Raw genomic sequence first — 9,714 nt, 5'->3', positions numbered from 1 at the left:
CAACGAAGCCATTAAGATTTGTGATAGTCTGGAGATTTCAATTCCTCCAATGAAGGGCGCAAAATTTTAAAGTCGACAAATCAAGTCAGCTTCCTGTATTTGTACGAAACAAAGAGGATATGACAACTTCTTGTTATTATCCTCCTTTAGACTCAGTTGTTTGTGGTATTGATGAGAGGTTTAGTCAAGAAACTATTGGGATCCTCAATGCCGTGGGAAATCAGGTTGACTTGAATGAAAAGGATGAAGAAATAACCCTCTTAGGTAGAACATTCAAATTGTCAGGAGACAAGTTGGCAGCAGAAGTAAGACTTCTGAAAGTAAAATCGTCTGTACCTAAGGGAAGTTCTGTTATGCTACAGGAGTAATTTCGGTGATTGGAAAAAGAAGATAAAAAAAGATATTTACAGCATCTCCTCTATACCTCTATACCTCTACAGCGCTTCTATACCTCTTACAAGCTGCACATGTGAGAGAGCTTTCTCCAAGCTTACTCAAATTAAAAACAACTCAGGAGTAGGATATATTAGAAACCCCTTCGTCTATTGATGTAGATAAAGTTAATGATGAATTTAAGAATATTGTACCTTTTGACAGAAGTCTCTTGTTACAGATTATGTGCATTTTGATGTATTTGTTTAAAACATTTATGAACATTGTGCGTGTGTATAATTTCTATGCAATTTGATTTTTCAATCTTTTTGGTGGCAATTGTGACAAGTGTGTATTTCATTTTTTAAAGCTCGGTCACTGGACATGGTCACTGCTATGTTTATCCCATCATACGTGTTAAATATGATAATACATACAGTAAGCTAGGACTACAGTGAATGTTCTTTTATTATTCCATTTCCCTTACATTTCACACCATGACATTCAACACACACACACACACACACAGCGTAACAACCAGCAGAAAAATATTAGTTACTTCATATTGTATGTAATAGCAATAAATTTGTATATGTGATCTAATTCTGAAAAAGCTAGAGACATTGATAGTTTAACAATATGCTATCGATTACAAGATTTTCACACTTACAGTACAAAATAAAAATTAAGGTCTTGTTTCCGCCCGGGATCGAACCGGGGACCTTGCGCGTGTGAGGCGCACGTGATAACCACTACACTACGGAAACCTATACATATAGAAAACTTATTATTTCGACGCGGACGGGGCGGATTCGATACCAACCGCGGTGGCTGAGTGGTAGAGCATTCACCTCTGGTGTATGGTGTCCCGGGTTCAAACCCTGCTCCAGCCAAGTGGACTTTCTGGTGGACAAACACAATGTGAGTAGGTTTCCTCGGGGTTCTCCCGTTTCCTCCCACTTGCTTCATTCCACCATTTCATTCATTTCTAATCATCACCGTCTCCTTTAGACGTAAAACTAAAATATTTCATTTCATTTCAGATTCCTAAAGACTAATGTGCTAAGGAGGGATAATCATCGGAAACCGAGCTTAGGTTAAGGTTGCCATTCATTGCCACTGTTGGGGCCTCTGTGAATCTTCAAAAACTTGGAATAGAATAGAAGCTCTTACGTGAAATTCTAATCAATAGATCAATAGACTCACGGAGTGTCAGCAAACACATTACCTATTCTTTGGCTTAACATGACCTAATTTTACCTCAGTATCTTGACGTTTGGCAGCAACGGTATAAAAAAGACAGATCCAAATATTGTCGATCCCAATCTGATAGAATCGCAGACATGGTCTCGTGAAGGAAGTTACATCGATTAAAGTTTGGCGCTTCAAATAAAAGGAAGAAAAATTACTTAATGTTCAAAATATATAAAAGAATGAAAACATCAAATTACTTTTCTTCTCTTATTAATATGAAGCGATAAATCTTTTATTCTTACCGATGTCTTTTCACGGGTGGACTTACGGAGAGGACGATGGTGACGACTGCAACCTCGCACAAAGTCTGCCTTCTTGTGTCTTCACATAAAATACCTCGACTACTTTAATCTGCTTTGATGAAAAACTACTTCCTCAAGCTCACATTAATCGTTCAGGTCAGGAGGCAATCTACTCCCTCCAAACGACCCTACTGGATCTGCTAATGGACTCTAGTGCTTCTGTTATGAATAACCTCTGTGTATCTACTAATAATAACAATCCTTATATCATGTTTGCTATTAATATGTATCGATTTTTTAAATAATTAAATATGGTTCTCAAATCCATAGAATATTAAATGGTACTAAGTAGACTACGGTATATTGTTTACTAGGTTAAATTTAATAGTATCACGCAAAGTGTGAAGAAACTACCACACGTTTCATTAGCGAAATACAGACTAAAAAAATCAATACCAGCCCCCTGGGAGGATCGAACTCCCGACCCCTGGTTTACAAGACCAGTGCTCTAACCACTGAGCTAAGGAGGCGACAACGTTTTGTGTTTTTTTGTAATAATGTGCTACTTGTGTATGCAATCAGTAGCAATTACTATGAAGATCCACAATATGCTATTTGGGAAAGAGGGTGTGTAATCATACCTGCTTCACCATTATTTATCATAATTTGTAATAGATGGAAAATTTAAAAGTCTCAACTCCTTCTATTTTTGCGTCTGGTTTCGAGTAAGCTGCATTCCAATCTCCGGATTCGAATATCATCCTAAATTTTAATCTTACTAAATTGTATGTTGCAGCAGATAAATGATTTCAGTGTAAACAAATAAACAAAAAAACAAAAAAAAGCAAACTGTATCTGGAAGTAAGTGAGCATATGGTAGGGAATGTAAAACTAAGGAGGTACCAGATTCAAATCCACCTGCACATCATCGATTGACTGAAATTTTCCGCTTTTTATTTTATTTATTTTATTTTATTTTATTTTTAAATACTGACCTGGGTCGACTTTTCCGATTGTGTGTCTAATTGTTAGCTATTTCACTGAAAATCAGGTTAACATACTTTACCGGGAAGTTTGTTAATAACGGAACAGCGATTTAAAGTTTTTTTTTTTAAAATAGTATTTCAGGTATGAAACTGTTTTGTAACATTTAATTTACTTAAATTTACAAGTAATGAAAATTCTTTAACTTGCGCGGGAATTTGTCTGATAGTCTGAGTTTTCTTATATTAAAGATTTCCTCAAAAATCAATTTTGCCCAGACTCGGGATTGAACCGAGGACCTTTAGATCTTCAGTCTAACACTCTCCCAACTGAGCTATCTAGGCATATTATTTACCTCACTTTATCTCATATTTCACTGATTTTTCATCTAATAGAATGTGTTGTTTTGTATGTGATGAAACGTATCACGTTCAAGGTCTTGAGATAACAATCTATGCTACGCTCCAACGACCTCTGCATTTCTTCGCTAAACAGTTTGTTATCGGGTCATAATTTTCATTCCGTAATGCTTACATGCTTTAAAATCAAGCCGGATGCAAGCTTGCCGATTTCCAATGCAAGCTCACAGCAAATGTAGTTCTATTGGATTGAACGTCTTGAAATTAGTAGAAAAGGAGGACTTTGAAATTTGTCCAAGCAGGTCTTATTCCATTTATTTAACCATTGGAATAGATTTTTTTTTTTTTTTTTTAAATGCCCGAAACCAGCGATTATATGAACTGTTCCAGTTGCCGATTATGTAAATGGACTTGTAGCTCAGTACTAGAATTTTATGATATTGTTTAACAAAATCATTGATTATTAGTATAGACTAATTAATATTCGTTACCCGATCCGCCACAAATACCTGAAGATTATTTTCAAGTATTTTTATTTTGTTGAACTCCATCAATTTTTAACTTTAGACACTATCTTTTATTGGTCAAAAAAGCTGTTTGTGATTTTTTTATGAAATCAAAGAAGGTAGTAAAACGAAGCATATTAAACAGGAACCCCTAAATCCTTTTTAACGTTGCCTTTCCCACCAAACAAGAATGCATCCATATTTGCAGAGACAACTTGCAATGTTTTCAATCTAAAGTGAAGGAATTTTTTAAATCGGACGAACCATTTGGGCTGTACATTCTTTATGCGTCTAAGTTAAATGAAAATGCAACGTTGACATTTACCTGGGACTGGGGGAGGGAAGGACGGGACAGCAGGTGGACACATTTTGTAACAGTATGTTGAATGGGAGTATGTTTGAAATGGGGGTTGGACCCGACACTTTAGCATAACATACAGTAACTTCATTCACTTATGTCGTGGATCCAGGCTAATACAACGTTTCATTTTCATTTAACATTGGACCCATAAAGAGCGTACAGCCCAAACGGCTCGTCCGATTTTAAATATTTCTTCACTTTAGATTGAAAACGTCATATTTGGAGACGGTTTCCCCTCTTACATTTTGTTGTAGCTCTGATACAACATATATACATACATACGGTGTTTCAAAACAACACCGACAACGTTTGGAAGGCGATTTCTGACACCAAGATAAGACAAAAAGTATAGACCAACCTGGGTGCACAAATGCTTCCTTTCGGAGTTATAGGCTACCGAAAACATGAAAAAAATGAACTTTAAAGGTCCATAGCTCCAAAACTATGGGACCTACCGTAGTCAGGTCAAGACTTCACTTAGGAACTAACATGTGCCCTACACAAAAATACATGTTTCAGAATCCTGTAGTACTTCTGCAACAGTTTTTATAGTGGTAGTTGGAGAATACTTCAAATTATATGCCCGTATTCAAATTCCCTCTATAAAAATTGCTTCGTGAGTACCTTAGGATTCTAAAATATATATTTTTGAATACATTTAATACCTCAAATTACATAATTAAGGTAAAGCAGTGATTTATTTTAATTCATTTGTTAATAAAGCATTTTATTCCGAAATGTATTTAAACCATTGAAGAAAGCGAGTGAGGCTTAATTTTGAAAAGGCAACCTTTCAGATCTTACATTTAAGGATACCACGCCGGCATTTGTATAGAACTGATAGAGGAAAGTTTGGACTCAAACTCGAACTCGGAAATCCAATTAGGAAACTAGAATATTACTATTTAAATAAATAAAATCATAAAACTCTTAAAAATAAGATAGTTTTAATAAAAATTTAATACAGTATATATTGAGTTTCGGTTTCTACCCTTATGTCTTATAGGTTAAATGAGACAATGGAAAATTAATTATGATTACTAATTGAACGCAAGGTAGTAGTATTCAATACCTATATCTAGGTGTGCTTCGAACTCGTCACTGACGTCTTCTATTCAGTGTTGCCAATTTGGAGGAAAAGTCGTTAGGGGTTTTGACTTCCAAGATAGTAACAAAAAGCATTTTTCCGATTGGTGATTTTTAAAAAGTGATTTGGCGACTTACTTTCAAATCTAGTGACTTCGGTGCTGTGAATAACTTGGCTTTCTGTTATTAAGGACTTGCAGTTCGAAGCAATTTTGATGATGATGATGATGATGATGATTATTATTATTATTATTATTATTATTATTATTATTATTATTATTATTATTATTATTATTATTATTATTATTATTATTACTTTAATCAGCGCAAGTGTCGATAAGCTGGACACAAATCGCTTTGTTTTCTGTTACCCTTGCCCTCGAATTTTGAAAAGTTGAAAACAAGTAGTATAGACGAAGTTCTGACTAGGACATAGTGTGTATAGTAATAGTGATGGTAATAATAGTAAATCTTGACCTAGATGAAACCATGCTAAGCTGTCACATAACTTACATATGAAAGTTTAAAACCCTGCATATATTGATTTCTAACGACTTTTCACCCAGCACCAGTTTGCATTCACAGACCACAGCTGATTTTGTCAGCCGTCTCAAGCATGTGGGAGAGATTTAAATTAATCTCTGCTTTTTTTTTTTTAAATATGTTTCTGCTATTTTTCTAGAAGTACAGAAAAATATTGAATATACTAAGCAAAAGACTAGCAAACACAGGTAATGAAATCCTTTTCGACGGAGTAGTAGGCAAAGGGAGGGTCAGCCAGCTGGATAATATTGATTTTCTAGATACGGTAGTTCCCACATTGAAGTGGAACCGTCCTACCCGAGATTCGATTAAATAACCGTCTGACTGACTCATCCACGAAACTGGTGACAGCAAGCTCAAGTAGAACGAGAAACAATGTCGAAAAGAAGAATAGAAGGAGAAAATATATACTCTCTCTGTTTCAATAAGCAAAGACTGGCACGTGAACCTCTGCACTGCAGTGTCTTTTTCTTTCTTTCTTCCTTTTTTTCTTTCTTTTTTTTTTCAATGCTATCAAACAGCGAGCCGCCACGAGACGAACTAGATTCTTGAATGACGTTTGGTGCAATGACACACGCCAATCATGCGTTCTGCTTATCATGATACTACGAAATTATCCTCCTGTGTCATGTATGGATTTTACACAACACCCTTTTAGGATTTACAAAGCAAATCATGAAGTATTGATTGCATATCCTTTTTTTATTTTACCGCTACAGGATGTTAATGAACTTTGTGTCATAAATTAAGGAGGTGGTTCGTTATATCAAATGAGAAGAAAAAGTTTTAAATAAATGTGGGTCAGAAAACTTCCTTTCAGAGTGATAAACTGCCGAAAATGCGAAGTATGTTTTAAAACGGCCTGACTTGAAAATTATGGGACTTCTCGCAAATGGTTGAAGAAATTATAGTAAGCTCTCTATTTAAATATCCATGTTTCACAATTCCTTGGTAACGAATTGTATAAAGTTACCTGGGAAACAGGAATACACTGTCAAGTACTCATTGAGTACTCGTTGCGTGGGTACCAGAGGATTGGAAATATTGTGTACTAGTTTCTGCGATAGGTCCCACAGTTTTCAAGCTATGGCGTTTTAAAACGTGATGTTTCGCATTTTACGATTCATGTTTATGGTATTAGAGCTTTTTCTTTTATTTGATGTGCGTGTATAAGGAATCACCTCCGAAATTTATGACACATAGTCATTAACATCCTGTATATTGGAATGAGCAAATTCAGAATTGCTGGGCAAATTTCTCCTTCTCTTTCTCCTTCTCCTCCTCCTTCTTTTCTTCTTCTTCTTCTTCTTCTTCTAATAATAATAATAATAATTTATTTTATTTTATTTATTATGAGAAATTGCGACCACAGCCGAAGCCATAATGGTCATATATACAATTATATACAATGGAATATTACAGGAAAAGATACAACAAAAAAAAAAAAAAAAAATTAAAATACATGAAATCATGACAATCAAGAAAAGCAAAGGAAAAAACATTAACACAAGTTTAATTCAAACTAAATAGAGCAGTTCAAATAGAGCAGTGGAGGTACAAAAGGACCCGGTTGAAGTAACGGGGGGCACAAAAGGACCAAAATTTAAATAAGTAGGACTTTTAACCTGATCTCAATATTATTGACTAATGTTTACCCTAGGCGTGGTTTGATTGACAAAAGCTTTTAGAATCAATTCTGATTTGGTTCAGCTCTGCTTTCAAATCTCACTAGATTACACTGAACATTTATAACATATTTTAGGTGAGAGCGATCATACTAATAAACAAAGTACGGCGTTTCACAAACACACTTAAAAACATACCTGGATTAATGCTTAGAATAGACTATTGACATATTTTCTTTCATTTTTAAATCTATACTTCACATTTGTACCTGCAGAAAGATAAGTGGTTAACATTACATTATAAATAGCTCTTGTTAAATAATTTTATTTGAGAATCTTAAATGGTGCCAGAAATTAAAACTGAATTCAAAGGTACAGATGTTATAAAACTTCTTTTTTTTTAAAAAAAAAAAAAAAAAAAAAGAACAACATATTTTTGAAATATTACTCACAATAGGCTAGTGAAAAGCTCTTAATTTGGAACAAACTAACGTTATCTAAACAATAAATCTTTCAAATTATTAAGGCATATTATTTTATGTCGATGTTTATATTGCTTATCTAAACTGTGCCTGTAAATACGAGAAAAGAAAATATTGTGAGTTTAAAGTGATAGTGTTTCTTGTAGATATTCTTTCAAGATAGTACGGATAAGTTTGTTGTCAACTGAGAGAACAAAATGCTGACACCAATGATCCAAGTAACCAACATAAACAGCCACAGTGAAACACCTGACTTTGAAGATTCAGTAGATAATATTCAAAGCAAGTTGTGAAGTGCAACCGCTACAACCTTGAATTCCATTGCACAAGTGATGGATCTTGAGGACGAAAGACCAGACCTGATCTACTTGGGTTCCTCAAAACAATGTACGATGAAAAAGAATTTAGTTTCCAAAGTCACCAAATCGTGGGGATTGAGGATGAGGACTCAAAGATCTGCAAGAATTAAATTCTTAAAACTTAAATTCTATTGGACTTTTTACAGCACTTTTCAACTACACAATGGGAAAAAAAAAAATCAAAGCTGAAGTTCAGATTATACATATTCCTCAAAACACTCAGTATACATCACCTGAAGTTCAGAACGAAATAATAGATGTATTGGCAGAGATGGTACTGAACAAAATAAGAACAGAATATGATGAAAGTGAATCACAATTTTTTTTTTGCTTAAAAGCATATGAAGCACGAGACTCCTCTGGTGTGGAAAATTTGTCAGTTGTGGCATTTGTGAGATAAAGAAAGGTGCATGAACATCTATTGGGTCTTTTTCAATTATCGGATTTATCATCTAAAGATATATATTAGAAAAAAATCTTTGAAGCTCTTTCTAAAGCAGAATTTGGATAAGAATAAATAATTAAAGTGTTAAGACAATGGTAGGGTATAAAGAATGTGTTCGAAAGCTATTACAAGAATAACTTCAAAGACCAGTCTATTAAATTCATTGCTACAACCATCAACTTCATATTGTAATAATTCGTACTTGTTTAGCGATCCCTGATGTGAAAGAGATTTTAAATTAGCCAAATGGTTGTACAGGTTTTTCGGAAAACATCGAGTGTTACAGAAAGTTTAAGAGGCTGATGAATCAACGATAGACTGGACACTTGGAAACGGTGAAAATTATTCAAGAGAATGTTGATGGTATACTGTCTGTGCTGAAGTTCTTTTCTCAAGAGGAATAGGTCATGTAGACACAGACTTATCTATTGAAGCTACAGAACTTTTTTAAAAAATGCTGTTCATTAGAACTCTGTGTCATTTTCACTGTAATGTTACAAATCCTATCAACGTTTGCGTCAGCGAACATTGCATTACAAGACAAAGAAATACATCTCGGGAAAGCAGATGAAGTTGTGAGGTATTGTCTCTCAGTTTTGGAGTAAAAAAGACAGTCTGGATTTGGCAACATGCTTACTACAGCTAAAGACAAATTACAGAAGATTTCCACCAAAATATCACATCCTGAGTTCCCTTCGTTGAAGCGAATTCGGAAGAACCTTCCGTCTTAAAATAAAAAAAAAATAAAAAAATAAAATAAAAAAATAGGAATCTCTAGATATGACTGAAGATGAGGCAATTCATCTAAAGTAACTTTTTAAGGACGCATTCGACTATACAGTATTAGAGACTAAAGAGAGATTTGCCAGGAATAACGAAAATATTTGAAATTCCTGGATTGTTTGCTGCAACACTCAGAAACAGTTTTGAACAGTTCCGAAGTATAGCGATTTTCTTAATCTGTATAAATTAAATACAGGAGCTGTAACAATTGGTGCTTCAACAGCAACATGTGGGAACACATTTTCTTGTCCTAAAAGTGTTCTTACACAACCAAGAGAGTCACTGATCAACGACAGAAACCTAACCTTGTTCT

General features: G+C 34.4%; 3 non-coding genes across 3 annotated transcripts; all 3 read right to left on the bottom strand.

The window, feature by feature from the left end:
- Positions 1 to 1,066: 1,066 nt before the first annotated feature.
- Positions 1,067 to 1,139, bottom strand: TRNAV-CAC (transfer RNA valine (anticodon CAC)). Its single transcript has one exon. It is a non-coding gene; the product is annotated as a tRNA-Val (tRNA).
- A 1,186-nt stretch (positions 1,140 to 2,325) lies between these two features.
- Positions 2,326 to 2,398, bottom strand: TRNAT-UGU (transfer RNA threonine (anticodon UGU)). Its single transcript has one exon. It is a non-coding gene; the product is annotated as a tRNA-Thr (tRNA).
- Positions 2,399 to 3,123: 725 nt separating this feature from the next.
- Positions 3,124 to 3,196, bottom strand: TRNAF-GAA (transfer RNA phenylalanine (anticodon GAA)). The gene has a single exon. It is a non-coding gene; the product is annotated as a tRNA-Phe (tRNA).
- Between the last annotated feature and the right edge of the window lie 6,518 nt (positions 3,197 to 9,714).

The sequence above is a fragment of the Thermobia domestica genome, chromosome 2 (genome assembly GCF_964235325.1).
Source record: "Thermobia domestica chromosome 2, izTheDome1.hap1.1, whole genome shotgun sequence".
In the NCBI taxonomy this organism is placed as follows: Eukaryota; Metazoa; Arthropoda; class Insecta; order Zygentoma; family Lepismatidae; genus Thermobia; species Thermobia domestica.
Note: the sequence above shows the minus strand (reverse complement) of the source record. Positions and strands in the feature narration are given on the sequence as shown.